This window comes from Solanum verrucosum, unplaced genomic scaffold, assembly GCF_900185275.1.
Source record: "Solanum verrucosum unplaced genomic scaffold, falcon-dt-bn FXZP01000108.1, whole genome shotgun sequence".
Lineage (NCBI taxonomy): Eukaryota > Viridiplantae > Streptophyta > Magnoliopsida > Solanales > Solanaceae > Solanum > Solanum verrucosum.
The window spans coordinates 3,854,603-3,878,418 of record NW_026020274.1 but is presented as its reverse complement, the minus strand read 5'-3'; the positions used below and the strand labels follow the sequence as shown (position 1 = coordinate 3,878,418).

The 23,816-nt window shown below is 37.9% G+C and overlaps 2 protein-coding genes and 1 pseudogene across 3 annotated transcripts in view; 2 read left to right on the top strand and 1 right to left on the bottom strand.

Annotated features, from left to right (window-relative positions):
• The window catches only part of LOC125833921 (probable protein phosphatase 2C 11), a 179,669-nt gene that overhangs the window by 63,177 nt on the left and 92,676 nt on the right, over positions 1-23,816 (top strand). The window lies entirely within an intron of this gene.
• Positions 3,708-23,816, top strand: part of LOC125833919 (uncharacterized) — a 234,306-nt gene continuing 214,197 nt past the window's right edge. For both annotated transcript variants that reach the window (XM_049513078.1, XM_049513079.1), the window contains exon 1: positions 3,708-3,717. The gene's annotated coding sequence lies outside the window, so the exon portion shown is untranslated. The remainder of the gene's footprint in view (positions 3,718-23,816) is intronic.
• On the bottom strand, positions 16,257-22,148 carry LOC125833879 (jacalin-related lectin 38-like; annotated as a pseudogene).

The window sequence follows — 23,816 nt, the reverse complement described above, 5'->3', positions numbered from 1 at the left end:
CATAGACATTAGGGTAAACTCCCTGTACCGGTTCATCCCAGACATAGGCATAGACATGAGGGTAAATTTTTTCCTGCAGCCAGCAGCACAACTGAAATTAGTGACCCTTGGAAGGTAAAGGAGAACTTTCTGTTTAGGGATCACACCCTAAACTATATTCTTAGGGAGCAAGGAGAACTCAACAGACTTTACGAAAAAGTGTTGTGCCATTGCTACTTTAAAGGAGGAGACGGGCACAATTGTTCTTCTGATGAAAATGTTCCTCTTTGAAACTCACACTTTTGATGAGAGAAAACCAGTGCTTGCACATACATTTGAAACGCAAGTGGCAATCTTGATAGAATATCAACCACAATATCTCCGGATAAAGGACAATGACCATCCCTACCGGTGGCCGTTTGCTCCCCAATCTTTTACATGGAAATATAAGCAGATCGATCTCTTGATTGGAATAAACAAAATGACGCAAGCTACAAACATATTGATGTGAACAGATTAATGGAACAAAAGTGTAAGAAAGAAATCAAGCAGTGGAAGCCAATAACGTAACCCAATAGTAATAGGTTAATCCAACTGGCTACCAATGTTTGCACACACATTTGAAATGCAAGAGTGGTTCCACTAGCAACATCAATTAAAATATCAACCACCAGATCTTCTGGTAAGGGACAATAACAATCCATACTGGCGGTCCTTTGCTCCCCAACTTTTTACCTGGAAATATACCGTCAAATAGAATAAATAAAATGACCCAACTTACAAACATATTTCAAAGAGAATAGATCTAGAAAATGTGCATTAATAGAACAAAAGTGCAACAAAGAATATTTTTATGTTAATTTCCATAGGAAAGTGAAAACATGGGAATTCAACTAGTCATTTGGTTTTCTAGTATTTTCATTAGCCCATCAATAGTTTTGTTTTTGTTCTACAGCTTAACAACTTAGCATATGCAACCATTTTGCAGACATAGGCATAAGAGGTAAATGTTAGGATATGCACAACGTAACCATTATTCAGAATCACAAACATATATAATAGCATAATAATGTAAACTAAATAAATTGTAAAACTCTAACCTTTTGTAGCTTTCACACAACTCGTTCAGGGACTGAGACTCTAGAATTGCAGCTTTCTACTAATTCTTGACTAACTATCTCAATTAACAAAAAAAACCACCCTATTTATACTTTTCGGCAGAAGGGAAGATTTGAAAGATGAAATGTTTCTATCATAATTAATAGTCATTAAATACCTTTAAGTGTATTTGTAACACCCCGTATCCGAAAATAGACCAGATAGCAGATTTCTGGTGTTGCAGGTGGCATTCATGGGGACCATCCACGGATTGTAGGAGAACCCACGGTTCATCCTGCAAATCTGTGGTTTGTGTCAGCAAACTCCCCCAGAACTCAGCTAGAAATTCAAACAAGTGTTGACCCACGACCGGACCTATGGTCCATAGGTCAAGTCACGGATCGTGGTTCGTGTCCGTGGATCAATGCCCCTAAAGACCAGCGTCAGTCCCGATTGATGGTTGACCAGAACGGACCGTCATTCGATGCACGATCCGTAGGTCTGACCATAGGTGAGGGTAGCAGCCAGTTAGATGAAAATTGTGATTGGGTCAACTTCAAATAGTCATAACTCTTAGAATAAAAGGAATTGTGTGTCCCATAACCTATGATATGATAGATAATTCAACCCTCTTTCCAACGCCACCGAGTTTGCTAAAATACGACCTCCGAGTAAAACGTTATGCTCGTTTTAGTGAAGCCTTGTCGGGAAGACTCGACCAACGACTCCAATCGACGGACCGTTGATTGACCTACGGCCCGTCAGTCCCGTTCGTCACTCACTCCAACAACAGTTATTTCAGGTGTCTTTTGGTCTTTTCCTATATCGTTTAACCCCTAAGATACATCGTTTAGACCCTAAATCATTAGGTTTTAGTCAGTTTAAGCCTAGAAACATAACTAGAACTTACGTAAGTCAAATCATTAATCAAAACTTAGAAAATTAGAAGCAAGAGAGGATAAAAAGGTCAAGAACCCTAGTTCAAGAACGCAACAAGTTTTCTTCAGTTTGCATGTTCAATTTTGAGTTATCCAGTAATTTACAGAAATTCAGTCATAACCAGTTAACCACTTAATTCATTGGGAGTAGCATAATACTGAGTTGGACTAGGGTTCAGTGTACCCATATAGTCCCAGAACTACGAGCCACATAGGTGTAAGTCCCCTCTATGGGCAACATCAATTTAGTGATCACGCCAGCATGCCTCTATACCTCTAGCAGGGTATATTGGGTCCTCTCAATGGGGTGAATACATCGGACTCCACATTTAGCTCATGTGGTCTTATGTCGGTTATTAGTAGCTCCCACAGTTCAGCCAGACTCTATTGCATTGACCATATTTCAGTATAGTCAGTATTCAGTCTCAGCATGTTATAAATTTGGCCATTACATCAGTTAGCTCAATAATGAGTATTTTCAGAATCTATATCATGTTCAGATTATTTCATTGTTTTATTACTTTGTTCAGTTATATGTTATTTCAGCTTTACTCTATCATGCATGCTCAGTACCTTTCAAGTACTGACGCATACGTGCACTACATCTTCTTGTGATGTAGGTTCAGGTTCTCAACATCCAGATCATGCTTAGATCGATTCCCGATCTTCAGTTCAGCAACATCAGTGGAGAGTCCTAATTCTTCGAGGACTAGTGACATGTTTATCTTTATCGCATTTAGTCTTTAGTTTCAGTTTTGCTAGACCTAGTTGGGGCATGTCCCAACACTTCTAGTCAGTTTAGAGGCTTATTTCAGACATAGTTAGATTCAGCTTAGTATTGAGTTAATATTTTTTTTGTATTAAACTCATCAGTTATCATTTATCTCAGTTATAGTATATAGGTATTCCCCATCTTTTCATTTTATTTATGATTATAGCTTCCGTACAGTTTCTATTATTCAGATTATATTTAGTATCCTCATGATCAGGTCAACAGGGTTAACTTGGGATCACTTGTGGTCCTAGGTCCCATGTCCGCGTCTCGGGGGTAGCTCGGGGCGTGACAAACTTGGTATCAGAGCATTAGGTTTAAGTGTCCTAGGATGTCTGAAAAGCCACACTAGGTAGAGTCATTTTCATGGATGTGTAGTGCGCACCACATCTAATGAGGGGGAGGCTACAAAGTGTTTTAGGAAATCTTTATTTTCTTGTTACTCATATCGTGTGTAAAATATGATCTAAATTCCATTCTAACTCGACGTTCTACGTTTCAGTGATCATGCCTCCTCGTAAAGCTTATGCCAGGAACCTAAACGTAACTCATCCAGTTCCGGATCAGGAAGTCTCAAATGCTGAATTCAGGATTGCCATTCAGATGTTGACTCAGAGTGATGTTAACCAGAACAATCAACGGGTTCAAGCTCCTGTGAATGGAAATGGTGGATCAGCAGCAGCAAGGGTCCGTGACTTTGTTAGGATGAATCCTCCTGAGTTCTTAGGATTGCAGACTGGTGAAGATCCCCCGAATTTCTTAGAAGAGATCAAGAAGATCTTTGAGGTGATGCAGGTCACTGGGAATGATCGGATTGAGTTAGCATCTTACCAACTTAAGGATGTGGCTCATATCTGGTATACTCAGTGGAAGGAGAATAGGGGTACAGATGCCGCTTCTATTACTTGGGATTGTTTCAGCGAAACCTTTCTGGACAGGTTTTTCCCCATAAAGTTGAGAGAAGCAAGGGCCCAGGAATTTATGAACTTGAGGCAGGGTAACATGACTGTCCAAGAGTATGGGCTTAAGTTTAACCAACTCTCCGGGTATGCTCCTCACATAGTTGCTGATTCCAGGGCTCAGATGAATAAATTTATGTATGGAGTGTCAGACTTAGTGAAGATTGAATGTAGGAATGTTATGTTGTTGGGAGACATGAATATCTCTAGGCTTATGACTCATGATCAACAGGTTGAGGGTGATAAGCTTAAGGAACAGGCTAAGGAGACTAAGAAAGCAAGAAAAGTAACTACGAGTATTCCCAATAGAAATCGAGTGATGGAAATCGCTCACAGTTTCAGCAGAAATTTTCAACTCCAACACCTCATCAGCTAGTATTCCATCCCCAAGGTTCCGTAACGATCAGAAAGGTAGGGCGTCAGGCTCTAAGTCTCAAGGTAGTGTTTCAGGCACCAAAACCTACCTAACTTGCCCGAAATGTAGTAAGAACCATCCAGGCGAGTGCCTTACAAGTAAGGAAGGATGCTTTGGGTATGGTCAGTCTGGTCATAGATTGAAGGATTGTCCTTCTAGATAGGGTCAAAGAGGAAATAATGGTAGAGTTCAGTCTACAACTTCAGCGGCACCAGCAGATCGCCCGACTCAGCATGGTAACTCATCTGGTACAGGTGGCGGACAACGCCAAAACAGGCTTTATGCTCTTCAGGCTCGTCAAGATCAGGAAGATTCTCCTGATGTAGTCACTGGTACGTTACGAGTCTTTGATCTTGATGTTTATGCATTGTTAGATCCATGGGCTACTTTGTCTTTTGTAACTCCTTACATAGTAGTCCAATTCAGTATTAGCCCAGAAATTCTTTCAGAACCCTTCTCAGTCTCTACTCCAGTCGGTTACCCAATTATAGCTAGATGGGTATACATAAATTGCCCTGTCACAGTCTCTCAGAAACTCACCTCAGCAGATCTTGTAGAGTTAGAAATGGTAGACTTCGATATCATTCTTGGCATGGATTGGTTACATTCTTGTTATGCCTCAGTCGATTCTAGAACTAGGATTGTTCGTTTTTAGTTTCCAGATGAACCAATCCTAGAATGGAAAGGTAGTAGCTTAGCGCCTATGGGTCGATTCATTTCTTACCGTAAGGCCAGAAAGATGATCTCTAAGAGTTATCTCTATCATCTAGTTCGGGTTAAGGATTTTAGTTCCGAATCCCCAACTCTTGAGTTAGTCCATATAGTCAATGAGTTTCCAGAAGTGTTTCCAGATGATCTTCCCCGAGTTCCTCCCGAAAGGGAAATCGACTTTGGAATTGAACTCCTTCTAGATACCCAACCTATCTCTATTCCTCCTTACAGAATGGCTCCAGGTGAGCTTAAGGAATTGAAAGAGCAGTTGAAAGACCTTCTAGATAAAGGCTTCATCAGACCTAGTATTTCACCTTGGGGTGCACCAATGTTGTTCGTGAAGAAGAAATATGGCTCTCTCAGAATGTGCATTGACTATAGGCAGTTGAACAAGGTCACTATCAAGAATAAATACCCTATCCCCAGGATTGATGACTTGTTTGACCAACTTCAGGGTGCTAGTCATTTCTCAAAGATAGACCTCAGATCAGGTTATCATCAGCTTAGAGTCAGAGATAGTGACATTCCGAAGACAGCCTTCAGAACTCGGTATGGTCATTACGAATTTGTAGTTATGTCATTTGGACTAACCAATGCTTCTGCAGCTTTCATGGATTTGATGAACAGAGTGTTCAAGCAGTACTTGGACTTGTTCATTATCGTCTTTATTGATGATATCCTCATTTACTCTAGGAATGAAGAAGAACATGCGAGTCATTTGAGAGTTGTTCTACAAACTCTCAAAGATAGCCAGTTATTTGCAAAATTTAATAAGTGCGAGTTTTGGTTACAATCAGTTGCTTTCCTTGGGCATATTGTGTCTAATGAAGGAATTCGAGTAGATTCCTAGAAGATAGAAGTAGTGAAACAATGGCCCAGACCTACCACTGCTACAGATATCAGAAGTTTCTTAGGTCTAGCGGACTATTACAGACGGTTCGTGGAAGGATTTTCATCCATAGCCTCACCATTGACTAGATTGACTCAGAAAAAAGTTAAGTTCCAATGGTCAGATGATTGTGAGAAAAGATTCGCAGAATTGAAAACTAGGTTGACTACAACTCCTGTCTTGACTCTAGCAGAGGGTTATGTGATCTATTGTGATGCATCCAGGGTCGGCCTAGGTTGTGTTTTGGTGCAGCGAGGTAAGGTTATAGCTTATGTTTCTAGACAGCTTAAGGTACATGAGAAGAATTATTCAACTTATGACCTCAAGCTTGCAGTAGTGGTGTTTGCACTCAAGATTTGGAGGCACTATTCATATGGTGCTCATGTAGATGTGTTCACAGACCATAAGAGCCTCCAGTATGAAAGAGTTGAATTTTCGCCAGAAAAGGTGGCTTGAGTTCCTCAAAGATTATGATATGAGCCTGCATTACCATCCGAGTAAGGCGAATGTAGTAGCAGTTGCTCTTAGCAGATTATCCATGGTAGTGTAGCACATGTTGAGGAAGAAAGAAAAGAGCTAGCAAAGGATGTTCACAGACTTGCTCGCCTAATAGTTTGTCTTATGAGCATATCAGATGGTGGTGTAACGGTTCAAAATGGGGCAGAATCTTCTTTGGTAGTAGAGGTTAAGGAAAAGCAAGATAGTGATCCAATCTTGCTTGAGCTTAAGGGTGCAGTCCACAATCAGAGAGTGGAGGTTTTCTCCCAAGGGAGAGATGGTGTACTTCGCTATTAGGGTAGATTGTGTGTTCCTGATGTGGGTGAATTGAGACAACATATTCTCACAAAAGCCCACAATTCTAGATATTCTATTCATCTAGGCGCCACTAAGATGTACCGTGATATGCGGGAAGTCTATTGGTGGAATGGTATGAAAAGAGATATAGCAGATTTTGTGGCTAAGTGCCCCAATTGCCAGCAAGTCAAGGTAGAACATCAAAAACCAGGAGGTATGACTCAAGAGATTGACATTCCTACTTGGAAGTGGGAAGTGATCAACATGGACTTCATCAAAGGTTTACCTCGTACTCGCAGACAACATGACTCCATTTGGGTGATTGTTGATAGAGTTACTAAGTCTTCTCATTTTTTGGCGGTCTAGACTATAGGTTCGGTGGAGGATTACGCCAAGCTTTACATTAATGAGATTGTGAGGTAGCATGGGGTTCCTTTGTCTATCATCTTAGATAGAGGTTCTCAGTTTACCTTTCATTTCTGGAAGTCATTTCAAAAAGGTCTTAGTACTCAGGTTGATCTTAGCACAACGTTTCATCCCCAGACGGATGGTTAGGCAGAGCGTACCATTCAGACCTTAGAGGACATGTTTGGAGCTTGTGTAATCGACTTCAAGGGTAGTTGGGACGATCACCTTCCTCTTATTGAGTTCGCCTACAACAATACTTACCATTCTAGCATTCAGATGGCTCCTTATGAAGCATTGTATGGGCGTAGATGTATATCCCCAGTTGGTTGGTTTGAAGTAGGTGAAGCAGCCTTGATAGGACCAGATTCAGTCCTTGATGCTATGGAGAAAGTACAACTCATTAGAAATAGACTTAGGACTGCCCAGAGTCGCTAGAAGTCTTATGCAGATGTGAGAAAAAGGGAACTAGAGTTCCAAGTTGATGATTGGGTTTTCCTGAAAGTGTCACCCATGAAGGGGGTGATGAGATTTGGCAAGAAAGGAAAGCTCAGTCCCAGATATGTAGGCCCTTATCGGATCTTGAAAAGGATTGGTAAAGTAGCTTATGAGTTAGAGTTGCCAGCATACTTAGCAGCAGTGCATCCAGTCTTTCACATTTCTCTTCTGAAGAAGTGTGTGGGTGATCCAGCATCCATAGTGCCATTAGAGAGTGTGGCATTGAAAGATAGCCTTTTTATGTGGATGTTTATCGATCGTCAAGTTAGAAGGTTGAGAAATAAAAAAGTCGCTTCAGTCAAGGTTTTGTGGAGGAGTCAGTCCGTAGAGGGAGCTACTTGGGAAGCAGAAGCAGCCATGAAGTCCAAGTATCCTCACCTCTTTCCTTCCGATTCCATTCCAGCTTGAGGTAATAGTTTCTCTTCAATTTTTCAGTCATTCATACGTAAATTCAGTCTTAGAATCATGTTCCTTCAGTTTGTACTTGCATTTTCAGCGTATTTGCATGTCCTTGGAACTCAGTTCAGTCAGAAATTCAGTTCTTAGTGTTTAGTGGTAGGGATTGCAGCCCTTTCCCTCCATTTCAGCTAATTTAGTCTTCATTCGAAGATGAATAGTCCCAAGGGGGAGATAATGTAACACCCCGTATCCGAAAATAGACTAGATTGCAGATTTCTGGTGTTGCAAGTGGCATTCACGGGCACCATCCACGGACCGTAGGAGGACCCACGGTCTGTCCTCCAGGTTCGTGGTTTGTGTCAGCAAACTCCCCCAGAACTCAGCCAGAAATTCGGCCAAGTGTTGACCCATGGCCGGACCTACGGTCCGTAGGTCAGGTCACGGACCGTGGTTTGTGTCTGTGGATCGACGCCCCTAAGCCCATCTTCAATCCCGATTGACGGTTGACCAGCACGGTCCGTAGGTCTAACCGTAGGTGAGGGTAGCAGCCAGTTAGATGAAAATTGTGATTGGGTCAAGTCAACTTCAAATAGTCATAACTCTTAGAACAAAAGGAATTGTGTGTCCCATAACCTATTATATGATAGATAATTGAACCCTCTTTCCAACGCCACCGAGTTTGCTAAAATCCAACCTCCGAGTAAAAAGTTATGCTCGTTTTAGTGAAGCCTTGTCGAGCAGACTCGACCGATGACTCCAATCGACGGACCGTCGATTGACCTACGGCCTGTCAGTCCCGTCTGTCAGTCACTCCGATAGCAGTTAATTCAGGTGTCTTTTGGTCTTTTCCTATATCGTTTAACCCCTAAGATACGTCGTTTAGACCCTAAATCATTAGGTTTTAGTCAGTTTAAGCCTAGAAACATAACTAGAACTTACCTAAGCCAAATCATTAACCAAAACTTAGAAAATTAGAAGCAAGAGAGGATAAAAAGGTCAAGAACCCTAGTTTAAGAACACAACAAGTTTTCTTCAGTTCCAGCCCCGAAATCAAAAGATTTCTCCGTGGAATTCGTTACCAGGTATATGGGATTTCACTAGTGGGTTCCTTTTGCCCATTGGGTCCCTAGAATTCAGTCAGATTCTTGATTTCATGATTATGAACAGACCTAGGGTTTTCTAGAATTTCAACGGATCATCATGAATTAGTTATTTAAATGTTCCAAATCAGATTATCACGTTATTACTCAGTTTATTGCATGAATTTCAGAACCCTAGCTATGTATTTCTTTAGTTCTTGAATTACACATACTAGGTCAGATATCTCAGTTATTCAGTTAAACATGCCTCATTTGTTAATGCATCATTATCAGATTAATTATTGCATTCTCAGTTTGCATGTTCAGTTTTGAGCTATCCAGTAATTTACAAAAATTCAGTCATAACCAGTTAACCACTTAATTCATTGGGAGTAGCATAATACCGAGTTGGACTAGGGTTCAGCGTACCCATATAGTCCCAGAACTACGAGCCACGTAGGTGTAAGTCCCCTTTGTGGGCAACATCAGTTTAGTGATCACGCCAACATGCCTCTATACCTCTAACAGGGTATATTGGGTCCTCTCGATGGGGCGTATACATGGACTCCACATTTAGCTCATGTGGTTTTATGTCGGTTATTAGTAGCTCCCACAGTTCAGTTAGACTCTATTGCATTGACCATATTTCAGTACAATCAGTATTCAATCTCAGCATGTTATAAATTTGGTCATTGCATTAGTTAGCTCAGTATTCAGTATTTTCAGAATCTATATCATGTTCAGATTATTTCATTGCTTTATTGCTTTGTTCAGTTATATGTTATTTCATTTTTACTCTATGTTGCATGCTCAGTACAATTCAAGTACTGACGCATACGAGCGCTACATCTTTTTGTGATGTAGGTTCAGGTTCTCAGCATCCAGATCACGCTTAGATCAATTCTCGATCTTCAGTTCAGCAGCATTAGTGGTGAGTCCTCATTCTTCGAGGATTAGTGACATGTTTATCTTTATCGCTTTTAGTCTTTAGTTTCAGTTTTGCTAAACCTAGTTGGGGCATGTCCCAACACTTCTAGTCAGTTTAGAGGCTTATTTCAGACATAGTTAGATTCAACTTAGCATTGAGTTAATATCTTATTTGTATTAAACTCATCAGTTATCATTTATCTCAGTAATAGTATATAGGTATTCCCCATCTTTTCATTTTATTTATGATTATAGCTTCCGCACAGTTTCTATTATTCAGATTATATTTAGTATCCTCATGATCAGGCCAGCAGGGTTAGCGTGGGATCACTTGTGGTCCTAGGTCCCGTGTCCGCGTCTCGGGGGTAGCTCGAGGCGTGACAGTATTAAGACACCGTTAAGTGTATCCAACAACCATGATCAATAGTCATCAACAACCATTAAATACCATTAAGTATATTTTGACACCGTTAAGGGTATCCAACAACCATGATCAATAGTTATCAACAACCACAAAAGGCGCAGAGGCCGATTTTAAGGATGACACTCCCTCTGTTAATTTCAATTTCCATATAAAAGCGAACAAATAGAAATTCATACAAGACTAGAAAAGAACTGGCAATGCTTTTCTAGACTTTTCATTAGCCAATCAATGATTCCCGTTTTGCTTTCCTGTACATCTCAGCTTAGCATATACAACTATTTTGCAGGTAATCTACAGACAATAAAGAAGTAAACAATTGTTGGTTAGTTGTAAGTTATTTATGTATTAAAATCAGCACATCAAGTATGGTATTTGACTACCGATTTAAATGTATAATTTGAGAACAAAACATATGTATTATTTATGCAAGGCAGAATATGGAATAACCAAACTCGACATAACTAATTAATGTGTTAACTCTTTCGATTAAGTTAATCGATGTTAAAGAATATAATAGGTGTAAATATTATATCTTAGATATATAGCTAACTTAATTATAGGAGCAGATTATTATTTGATTTCCTTGATTTACTTTGATTAGTTTCCTTTCATAGAAGCATATGTATTTATATAAGTATCTTGTCTTGATGAATAGAAAGATACAAGTCATTCTCCATATAATATAAGTTACATGGTATCAAAGCAAATGTCTAAGCTGGGATTGTGGCTTTGTCGGAAGTCACTGTGACATCGCTAGAAGCTACTGTGGCTTCGGGGAAGTAGTTAAGAGCCCTATCTTTCTGTTTCACCTTCGAATCTGGACACCATTTTTGTGCTAAGAATATTTTTGTGAACTCAAATCTGAAGTTTAAGTCATTCTAGAGTTGTTTTAAATAAGGTTATTTTGTCGGAACTCAAAACTTTCAAACGGAGTATCAAAGAAGACGATCTGTCCATCCTTCTATTTTTTGGGTTGCTGTCCAGAAAATCTATTGGCTTCTCAGACATTGCTGTCTTTTCCAGTCAACATCCCCTTCGTTTCTAATTTTTTGGCCCGAGTGGTCTTGGATCGGTCATAGCTGGTTAGCCATTTTATTTTGGTAATTGTATTGTCTCTTTTTGGGATTATAGGTTGTTTGGGACTTGTTGGTTTCTCCATCAATTCATGTTGGTACCATGATTGTTTTGTTGGGAATATGATTGACAATAATTAGGGAACTCAAAGGTCTGATAAAATGATTTTGATTTTCGCAGAGGAATTTGCTGAATTCTCTCGATATCAGAAATTCTTGAAGGAATCAACTTCAGTGAATGCCTTTACTGAATCAGATAAAATATGTCTTATTACCTCTTCAAATTAATAGGTGATTGATTTAGGTGCCTCAACTCACATGACCGGTAATCCTAACATTTTTACTAGTTTTCAGTCACACAAAGCTCCTTCTCCAGTTACTGTAGCTGATGGATCAACTTGTAATAGTGTTGGATATGGGACTGTTAAACCAACATCCACTATTACCTTGTCATCAGTATTAAGTCTACCAAAGTTGGCCTTCAATTTGATTTATGTTAGCAAAGTTACCAGAGACCTAAATTGTTATATTTTGTTCTTTTCGGATCATTTTTTGTTTCGTGATCTTAAGACGAAGGTTATTGGTAAAGGACATGTATCTGACGATCTCTATATTTTGGATGAATGGGGGCCTTAGTCAGTTGTCTTCTCTAGTGTCATGTCTCCATTTGAAGCACATTGTCGATTGGGACATCCTTCTCTACCTTTGCTAAAGAAGCTTTGTCTTCAATTCCAGAATATTTTTTCATTAGAATGTGAGTCATGTCGATCTGAAAAACATCATCGCAACTCATTACGTCCAAAGGTTAATAAGCAGGCTGAGTCAACTTTTGAGTTGGCTCATTCTGATGTTTAGGGACCATGCCCTATCTTTTCCAAAATCGGGAATAAGTATTTTATTACTTTTGTGGATGATTTTTCTCGTATGACTTGGATATAATTCATGAAGAGTCGCTCAAAAGTGTTTACTCACTTTTGTGCCTTCTATGTTGAAGTCAAAACACAATTCAATGCTTCAGTATGTATTCTAATGAGCGACAATGCTAAAGAATATATGTCAGAATCATTTCAATTATATATGAGACAACACGGTATTCTCCACCAGTCTTCATGTGTTGATACACCCTCTCAAAAATGGAGTTGCTGAGAGGAAGAATAGGCATCTAGTTGAGACAACTCGAGCACTTTTGTTCCTAAGGAAGGTTCCCCAACAGTTTTGGGCTGATGCAGTCTCTATGACTTGTTTTCTAATTAATCGTATTCCATCCACTTTTCTTGCTGATAATGTGCCTTATAGTGTTCTGTTTCAAAATGAGACACTACTTCCAGTAGAACCTAAGATGTTTGGAAGCACTTGTTATGTTCGAAATGTTCGACCATCTGTCACTAAATTGGATCCAAAGGCATTGAAGTGTGTCTTTTTGGGATATTCTCATCTTCAGAAGGGGTATCTATGTTATTCTGCTGAACTTGGCAAATATTTGGTATCAACTGATGTGGTATTTTCAGAGACTACACCATTCTTTTATACACCTCCTATTTCTACAAGTCATGGGGGGGAAGATGAGTGGTTAGTCTATGAGGTCACCCATGTTTTGACAGAAGAATCAAATATTGTCCCTCCATATCTCAAATAATTTGAGGATCAATCAAATATTGTACCGTCAGCTCCTGCACCATCCATGGTAGTAAGACCTCTAATTGTACAAACTTACGCAAGGAGGTGAGAGGCTAATGATACATGTCTTGCACCTGTCCCTTTGTCATCAGATCCTCATTCGTCTGTCCTCCAGATGATCTTGACCTCCCTATTTCTATTAGCAAAAGTACACGAAGTTGCAAATCTGCATATAATTTTGTTTCCTATAGTCATTTATCCTTTATGTCTAGATCTTTGATTGTTTCTCTAGACTCTTTCGTTGTTCCTAAGACAATTAAGGAAGACTTGAGTCACACTGGATGGTATAATGCAATGCTTGAGGAGATACATGCACTAGATGAGTATCACACTTGGGACTTGGTGGATTTACCAAAAGGAAAGAAGGCAGTGGGATGTAAATGGGTCTTTGCGGTCAAAGTTAATCCAGATGGCTCTATGGCTAGACTTAAGGCTCGACTAGTGGCTAAAGGATATGCTCATACTTATGGGGTGGATTATTTACTCTGGTGACTAAACTCACTTATGTTCGCTTATTTATTTCCTTAGTTGCATCTAAGAATAGGCCGTTGCACTTGCTAGATATCAAGAATGCATTTCTTCATGGTGATCTCCAAGAAGAAGTGTATATGGAGCAACCACCTGGATTTGTTGCTCAAAGGGGAGTATGGGAAAGTTTGTCACCTAAAGAAATCCTTGTATGGTTTGAAACAAAGCCCTCGTGCTTGGTTTGGCAAATTCAGTGAAGTAATTCAGGAATTTGGGCTGAAAAAAAACATGTGTGGTCACTCAATCTTTTATAAACAATCAACAAATGGCATTATTCTTCTTGTGGTATATGTTGATGACATTGTTGTTACAGGAAGTGATTATTCGGGGATCTCTTCACTCAAGTCATTCTTGCATACTAAATTTCACACAAAAGATTTAGGACAACTAAAATATTTTTTGGGAGTAGAAGTAACTAGAAGCAAGAAGAGAATCTTTCTATCTCAGAGAAAGTATATCCTTGACCTACTTGTGGAAACCGCCAAACCTTGTAGTACTACAATGGTCCCTAATGTGCATCTGACTCGAGATGATGGCATCCCTTTCGATGATCCAAAGAGATATAGGAGGTTAATAGGGAAACTAAACTATCTCACTGTAAGGCGTCCCGATATTGCTTTGGCATTGAGTGTTGTTAGCCAATTCATGTCTGCACCTACAGTCAACCATTGGGAAGCCTTGGAACAGATCTTATGCTACTTGAAAAGATCCCCTAGACTTGGCATTTTATATGGTAATCACGAACATACTCACATTGAGTGTTTTGCTGATACTGATTTGGCTCGATGTAAAACCAATAGACGATCTACTATGGTTATTATGTCTTTGTTGGTGTTAATTTGGTGTCATGGAGAAGTAAGAAACAACGTGTTGTATCCCGATCCAGTATTATAGAGCTATGGCGCAGTCGATATGTGAGATCATGTGGATAGATCACATATTGACAGAAATTGGAATGAGACATTCTACACCAGCAAAACTCTGGTGTGATAATCAAGTTGCTCTTCATATTGCCTCAAATCATGTGTATCATGAAAGAACAAAGCATATCGAGGTAGATTGCCACTTCATTCGTGAGAAGATCAAAGATAACTTGATTTCTACCGATTATGTAAAGACAAGAGAGCAACTAGCTGATTTGATCATAAAGACGTTAAATGGAGCTCATGTTAATTATCTTTGTGACAAGCTGAGCATGATCAACATCTATGCTCCATCTTGAGAGGGAGTGTTATAGAATAGGTGTAAATATTATATCTTTCATATATAGCTAACTTAATTATTGGAGCAGATTCCTATTTGATTTACTTTGATTAGTTTCCTTTCATAGAAGCATATGTATTTGTATAAGTATCTTGTCTTGATGAATAGAAAGACACAAGTCATTCTCCATATAAAATAATTTACAATCGACAACACTTGGAAATTTAGCTAGTTTAAGTTGGCATTTCTTGTAAGTATTTCTAAAAGTTGAAATTTTAAAGACGCAAAGAATGATCAAAATTGGGCAGGATATAACTTAGAAGCGAAACCCTACATCACCAAATTCAAAAAAATAAATAAAAGGTATTATAGAAAGAAATTGAGATCTAACCTTACAAAGGTGATGACGAATGCATAAACGAGATGGATTTGTCACGCCCCGAGCCTATACCTTAAATGTGGCCGGCACTCAAGAGCAATTGTTGTTCCCATATCGCGGTGCTCAATAATACTCCCAATAATATATAACTCATGCTCATATGTTTAAAAACATAACTTCTCCTCAATTTGAGATAAATTTGTAACTCGGTGCTAATTTATTGGTTGATAAAATTCTCAAATTAATTTATAATTTCGTTATTTCTTACCGTGAATCTCCTATAACTATTTTCCCATCAAAACCAAAAGGTTCTCTTAAAAGAGATAATACTCAAAGACTCCTCATGAACTCGTTTAGAAATCGAGGTTTCCTCTCATTTTAAATCGAGGAATAGACATAGGCATAGACATGAGGGTAAACTCCCTGTACCGGTTCATCCCAGACATAGGCATAGACATGAGGGTAATTTTTTTCCTGCAGTAAGAATAAGCCAGCAACACAACTGAAATTACCGACCCTTGGAAGGTAAAGGAGAACTTTTTGTTTAGGGATCACACTCCAAACTATTTTTTTAGGGAGCAAGGAGAATTCAACAGACTTTACGAAAAAGTGTTGTGCCATTACTACAGGAGGAGACGGGCACAACTGTTCTTCTGATGAAAACGCTTCTCTTTGAAACTCGCACTATTGATGAGAGAAAACCAGTGCTTGCAACACATTTGAAAAGCAAGTGGCAATCTTGATAGAAATATTTGATTGGAATAAACAGAATGACACAACTTACAAACATATTGATGTGAACAGATCTAGAAAACATGCATTAATAGAACAAAAGTGTAAGAAAGAAATCAAGCAGTACTTTTACCATTAGAAAAAAAAGAGTAAATTACACATTTGGCCAATAATTCAGCAAGTAGTCAAATGTATGAAACAAATAAACTTTATGTTCTTATCAATGACCAAAGTATAAATAGGACATGATGAATGAGTAGAAGCCAATAACCCAATAGTAATAGGTTCATCCAACTAATAAATTAGTACTATTACTCGGAAAATGAAAGATCAGAGGGAGGGAATTGGTTTTCAATTCTTGACATCATTCGTCCATCTAATAGTTGTACACTTCATTTGCTCGATCAGTATTATCCTGGTCTTGAAACTCATTTCCTTTTGTAATTAGAGCTAGGCTCTCCTGATAATTGAAAACACAACAGCCAATAAGCCTCAGATGAATTCCAAGATCTGTAACTTGACTTGTTGTAGGGTCATATAGCACCAGCTGTGAAGTTTCTGTCAGTTCAAAAACAATCTTATTCATCATTCTCCCATAATTTTTAGGCAAATGAGCAGCATCTATACGAGGTTGAACAGTAAACACTTTGGACCAACTTGTTTCATTTCATATATGGATGTCATAGGCTTATCACTGACTAACATTGCAAGCGAGTCGCCACGTGATGTAAGCCTCACCCAGTGTTTACCTGGAATATCTGGGCCTTGCATCTCCCCAAACTGTTCGCTGCCCATGGCAAATGACTGAATCTTGCATATATTATTATTGAGGCTCCTACAAATCCAATAATAAATCCCGTTGAATTATGTGACCGAATAGGGCGAACCTGAGGTAAAACTGGAAGGGAATTGTAGGTTCTTCCATGAGTTATCGCATGAGGAATAGACAGACAGACAAATGAAGGTAATAGCCCTGTCCCTGTCCCCGATCATCAACGAATACTCGATTCCGAACAACCTTATAATCCTGAATCAACTGGTCAAACCCCAATCCGAATTCATGATCATAGTCACATAAGAAGTGCTCAGTAACAAAAGGTGCAGGAGGCAGAGGCCGGAACTCTCTGGTGGCAGGATTCCACAAACTCAAGCGGACACTGTATCCACAAAAAAATTCCTGCAGTAAGAATAAGCCATTAACTGGGCCAGCAACACAGTTGAAATAATCGATCCTTGGAAGATGAAGGAGAATTTTTTGTTCAGGGGTCACACCCGGAACTATTTATTCAGGGAGCAAGGAGACTACAGCAGACTTGAAGAGGGTGTGTTCTTCCTCTTCAAATTTCAAGTTGCAAATGAGGAAACGGGAACGATTGTTCTTGTGATGAAAATGCTTCTCTATGAAACTCTCACTTTTGATGAGAGCATACCAGTGCTTGCACACACATTTGAAACGCAAGAGTGGTTTTGAAACGCAAGAGTGGTTCCACTGGCAACATCAATATATAAAATATCAACCACAATAACAATCCATACTGATGGTCCTTCGCTCCCCAATTTTTTACCTGGGAATATACTGTCAAATAGAATAAATATAATGACACAACTTACAAACATATTTCAAAGAGAAGAGATCTAGAAAACATGCATTAATAGAACAAAAGTGCAACAAAGAATTTTTTTTATGTTAATTTCCATAGGAAAGTGTAAACATGGGAATTCATACTAAAAAACTAGTCATTTGGTTGTCTAGTATTTTCATTAGCCCATCAATGGTTTTGTTTTTGTTCTACAGCTCAACAACTTAGCATATGCAACTATTTTACAGACATAGGCATAAGAGGAAAATGTTAGAATATGCACAACGTAGGCATTATTTAAATCACAAACATACATAATAGCATAATAATGTAAACTGAATAAATTGTAAAACTCTAACCTTTTGTAGCTTTCACACAACTCGTTCAGGGACTGAGACTCCAAGATTGCAGCCTTCTACTAATTCCTGACTAACTATTTCAATCAAGTCTTGTGTGGACAAGAAAATTTTCAAAAAAAACCACCCTATTTATACTTTTCAGCAGAAGGGAAGGTTTGAAAGATGAAATGTTTCTAGTCATAATTAATAGTCATTAAATACCTTTAAGTGTATTTAGACACCGTTAAGTGTATTCAACAACCATGATCAATAGTCATCAACAACCATTAAATACCATTAAGTGTATTTTGACACCGTTAAGGGTATCCAACAGCCATGATCAATAGTTATCAACAACCACAAAATATCATTAAGTGTATTTAGATAGTCATTTAACACCAAGGGTATTCAACTGTCATTAAACATCATCAATAGCTATTAATAACTATTAAACACTATTATTTTCTTCTTTCATCTTCTAAGGAAACAAAGAAACCCAGTATCCTCTTTCTTCTTTTAAGGAAATAGTTTTTTTCTCTTTTAAACTAATAAGAGTCAAAAACGAATTATTCCTAAACTAAAAAAACATACTAACAATCCTTTTCTTTTCCGAACTCGATCAATTAATCAGACATAGCATGGACCGCAAATTTATTAGCAGAGACTTCTATTTATAATATTTAATTCGTAAATGCATTAATTAACCATATCATAATAAATCACAGATTGTACCACCAAAAATCTATAACTGCACTCCTCTATTTAATTTTAAATTTTTTTACCTTTTTTTTTTACCGTTATAACTTATTTGACTCCCCATGTTAGAATTCAACACCAATCAATTAAATCAAACTTCTAAAAAATTTAATCCATTGATTAATTTAATTCTTTATCTTTATGCTTAAATTAATTCACATGACGGATATACATATATAATCCACTTGCAGGATTTTCACGTGACTACTTATAAGCAACCATAAAGGGGTGTCTTCTTTCTCATATTCGAGATATGGATCTATCAACTAATTATTATTTCACAAATATAATTTGTTATTATCCAATCCATTAGGAATATTTTGACTCATCATAGAGTCTCACCTTTTAATAGATTAAAATAATAAAACAAACTATATAGATCATAATAAATGCATCAAGATTAAGAGTATAAGCTCATATAATGGACTAGAGATATTATTTATTGAAATTCAGAACCTAAACACATATCTCAATTTGATCCGTTCAATGCATACAAAATGTACTAATACAAGAAGTTGAAATTTTACCATTCACATAATTAAGATTGAATTATATTTAATCTTGTGTTACAATCATCAAGATGTTTGCCCAACTTCATCTTTAATTGTGAACATTTAATTTATAACTTATAAGAACCGTCAATTTTAATCTTCCGCGTATGAGTTAAACAACTCCATACCCAAAAATCGTCTACTATATAAGTAATTGACACACATATAAACACAATGATCTATTCAAACAAAGACTTTATTGTAATAAATAACATAAAACGTAAAGTCTTTACAAGAGATTAAAATCAATACTATAACTCAACCATATGGTTAATAGTATATCCAACAATAAACTCCTTGTACCTGTTCATCTCAGAATACTTTACAATCTCAGAAGGTGCAGAGGCCGGTTTTAAGGATGGCACTCCCTCTGTTAATTTCAATTTCCATAGAAAAGCGAACAAATAGAAATTCATACAAGACTAGAAAAGAACTGTCAATGCTTCTCTAAACTTTTCAATAGCCAATCAAAGATTTCCTTTTTGCTTTCCTCTACATCTCAGCTTAGAAGATACAACTATTTTGCAGGTAATCTACGGACCATTAAGCAGTAAACGGCTGCCGGTTAGTTCTGAGTTATTTATGTATCAAAATCAGCACATCAAGTACGGTATTTGACTATTGGTTTAAATGTATAATTTGAAACAAAACATATGTATTATTTATGCAAGGCAAAAGATGGAATAACCAAACTCAACATAACTAATTAATGTGTTAACTCTTTCGATTAAGTTAATCGATGTTATAGAATATAATAGGCGTAAATATTATATCTTCCATATATAGCTAACTTAATTATAGGAGCAGATTCTTATTTAATTTACTTTGATTAGTTTCCTTTCATAGAAGCATATGTGTTTGTATAAGTATCTTGTCTTGATGAATAGAAAGACACAAGTCATTCTCCATATAATATAAGTTACATGGTATCAGAGAAAATGTCTAAGCTGGGATTGTGGCTTCGCCGGAAGCTACTGTAGCTTCAAGGAAGTAGTTAAGAGCCCTATCTTTCTATTTCATCTTCGAATCTGGACACCATTTCTGTGCTAAGAATATTTTGTTAGAGATCTGTTCGTGAACTCAAATCTGAAGTTTGAGTCATTCTGGAGCTGTTTCGAAGAGGTTATTTTTTCGAAACTCGAAACTTTCAAACGATCAAAGAAGACGATCTGTCCATCCTTCTATTTTTTGGGTTGCTGTCCAGAAAATCTATTGGCTTCTCAGACATTGTTGTCTTTTCCAGTCAAGATCCCCTTCCCCTTCGTTTCTGATTTTTCGGCCAGAGTGGTCTTGGAGCTGTCAGATCTGGTTAGTCATTTTATTTTGGTGATTGTATTGTCTTTTTTTGGGGATTATAGGTTGTTTGGGACTTGTTGGTTTCTCAATCAATTCATTTTGGTACCATGAGTGTTTTGTTGGGAATATGACTGACGGTAATCAGGGAACTCAAAGGTCTGATAAAATGATTTTGATTTCCGCAAAGGAGTTTGCTGAATTCTCTCGATATCAGAAATTATTGAAGGAATCAACTTCAGTTAGTGCCTTTACTTAATCAGATAAAACATGTCTTATCACCTCTTCAAATAAATGGGTGATTGATTCAGGTGCCTCAAATCACATGACCGGTAATCCTAACATTTTTACTAGTTTTCAGTCACACAAAGCTCCCTCTCCGATTACTGTAGCTGATGGATCAACTTGTAACAGTATTGGATATGGGACTGTTAAACCAGCATACACTATTACCTTGTCATCAGTATTAAGTCTACCAAAGTTGGCCTTCAACTTGATTTTTGTTAGCAAAGTTACGAGAGACCTTAATTGTTATATTTTGTTCTTTTTGGATCATTGTTTGTTTCTTGATTTTAAGACGAATCAGGTTATGGGATGAATGGGGGCCTCAGTCTGTTGTATGCTCTAGTGTTGTGTCTCCATTTGAAGCACATTGTCGATTAGGACATCCTTCTCTACCTTTGCTAAAGTAGCTTTGTTCGCAATTCCAGAATATTTCTTCATTACGTGAGTCATGTCGATTTGCATCATCGCAACTCATTAAGTCCAAGGGTTAATAAGCGGGATGAGTCAACTTTTGAGTTGGTTCATTCTGATGTTGGGGACCATGCCCTATCCTTTCCAAAACTGGGCATAAGTATTTTATTACTTTTGTGGATGACGTTCTCGTATGACTTAGATTTATTTCATGAAGAGTCGCTCAAAAGTGTTTACTCACTTTTGTGCCTTCTATGCTGAAGTCAAAACACAATTCAATGCTTCGGTACGTATTCTAAGGAGCGACAATGCTAAAGAATATATGTCAGAATCATTTCAATCATATATGAGACAACACAGTATTCTCTACCAGTCTTCATGTGTTGATACACTCTCTCAAAATGGAGTTGCTGAGAGGAAGAATAGGCATCTACTTGAGACAACTCGAGGATTTTTGTTCCAAATGAAGGTTCCTAAACAGTTTTGGGCAAATGCAATCTCTACGGCTTGTTTTCTAATTAATCGTATGTCATCCACTGTTCTTGCTGGTAATGTGCCTTACAGTGTTTTGTTTCCAAACAAGACACTATTTCCAGTAGAACCTATAACCAGCCAACATTGCAAGCGAATCACCACGCAATGTAAGCTTCTTCCAGTATTCATTTGGAATAACAGGGAGTTGCATCTCCCCAAACTGTTCGCTGCCCATGTCAAATGAGTGAATCCTGTACATCTCATTTACACGCAATGAACGCCAATAATAAACCCCATTGAGATAAGTGGTGTCAAAGGGCAAACCTGAGGTATAACTGGGAGGGAATTCTAGGTTCTTCCATGAGTTGTTGCATGAAGAATAGACACAGACAGAGACATGAGGGTAAACGCCATGTCCCTCATAATCTTGAATCCATACAACCTTATAATCTTGAGTCAACAGGTCAAACCCCAACCCGAATTGATGATAATGATCTGAGAAAAAGTGCTCAATCTCAAAAAGAAGGCAGAGGCCGAAACTCTCTGGTGGCAGGATTCCATAATCCCAAGCGGACACCATCATTATAAATTTGTTCCTGCACTAAGAATAAGCCATAAACTGGGCCAGCAACACACTTGATATCAGATACATTCGGAAGGTGAAGGAGAACTTTTTGTTCAGGGGTCACATCCGGAACTATTTTTTTCGGGAGCAAGGAGAACACCACAGACTTTACGAAGATGGGTGCGATCTTTGTTATTTTGAAGTCGCAGACAAGGAGACGGGCACCATTGTTCTTCTGATGAAAATGTTTCTCTTTAAAACTCGCACTTTTGATGAAACCATACCAGTGCTTGCACACACATTTGAAACGCAAGAGTGATTCCACTGGCAACCTCGATAGAATATCAACCACCAGATCTTCTGGAAAATGACACTGACAATCCATACAGATGGGCATTTGCTTCCCAATCTTTTACCTGGACATATAAGCAGATCTCTTGCTTAGAATAAACAGAATGAAACAACTTACAAGCATATTGAAAAAGAACAAATCTAGAAAACATGAATTAATAGAACAGAAGTTCAATAAAGAAATCAAGCAGAAGTGTTACCATGTTATCAAACTAAGCAAAAAAGAGTAGATTACACATTTGGCCGCTCAGCCAAAAGTATGTAACATCCACTAGTCAATACTCAAATTAGGACTGACACTCCAAAAACTAGCTCAAAGGATTGCCCAAACCTAATAAGGAGTCCAGAAATCTCGTTTCAATCCGGTGTGGGGTCATTTTCATCAGCAAATTCACATATATCACATGTACGGTATACATCTGCAGACTATTTTTTTTCAATGGGCAGCTATTTATGTTATTTCTGTAGGAAAATGGAAAGATGGGAACTCATAGAAAAGAACTAGTTTAGTTTTCTATTGTTTTCATTAGCCAATCAATGGTTTTCTTTTTTTTTTTACTCTCCATCTCAATTAAGCAAATACAACTATTTTGCAGGTAATTTAAGCAGCACAAAACAGCAAAATACCACACCCTTTTCCATTAACATCAATCCACAACACTTGGAAACGGAAGAAGGTTTTTTTTTTGGTTAACTTTATGGACCATTGGTCCTTTTATTACTCATAAGAACGCATCATTCAAGCATTGGGACGATGATAGACAAGTCTATCAGCCCAATCTAGACAAATGAAAGAGGCCCAAAAAAGGAACTCGGTCTAAGAGACCGAGTTCTTGCCTTCTCCCCCAAATAGGGTTTCCTAAAAGAAGCTTCCTATTCCACACTCTCCTATAACCCGCCGCTTCCATGTTTTTGTCTCCATTGAGGTATATCACTATCCAAAGCTTAACTTAGCACATCCTGCAGATATTTTTAACAATTGAAAGTCGGAAGATGCTAAGAATGGTCTAAATGGGGGTGGATCCAATTTAATTAAGAGCAAAATCATTACCATTAATATATAAGCACATCTATGTTGGTCGGACAAGTCATAAATATTGCAAAGCGCGGTTCAGATCCAACAAAAGTAATAATGCATTTTTGGAGGATCTGACATGAGTGCGGCAACAATTTTTGGAGATTAAGAATATATGTGTAACTCTAACCAGCAAAACACTAATTTAGGAGTAAAATCCAACATCACAAATAGTAAAAATTCTAAACAAACGAAGAAAAAGAAGATTATTTAGAAAGAAAGAGAAATCTAACCTGGTAAACGGGGATCTTAATTGT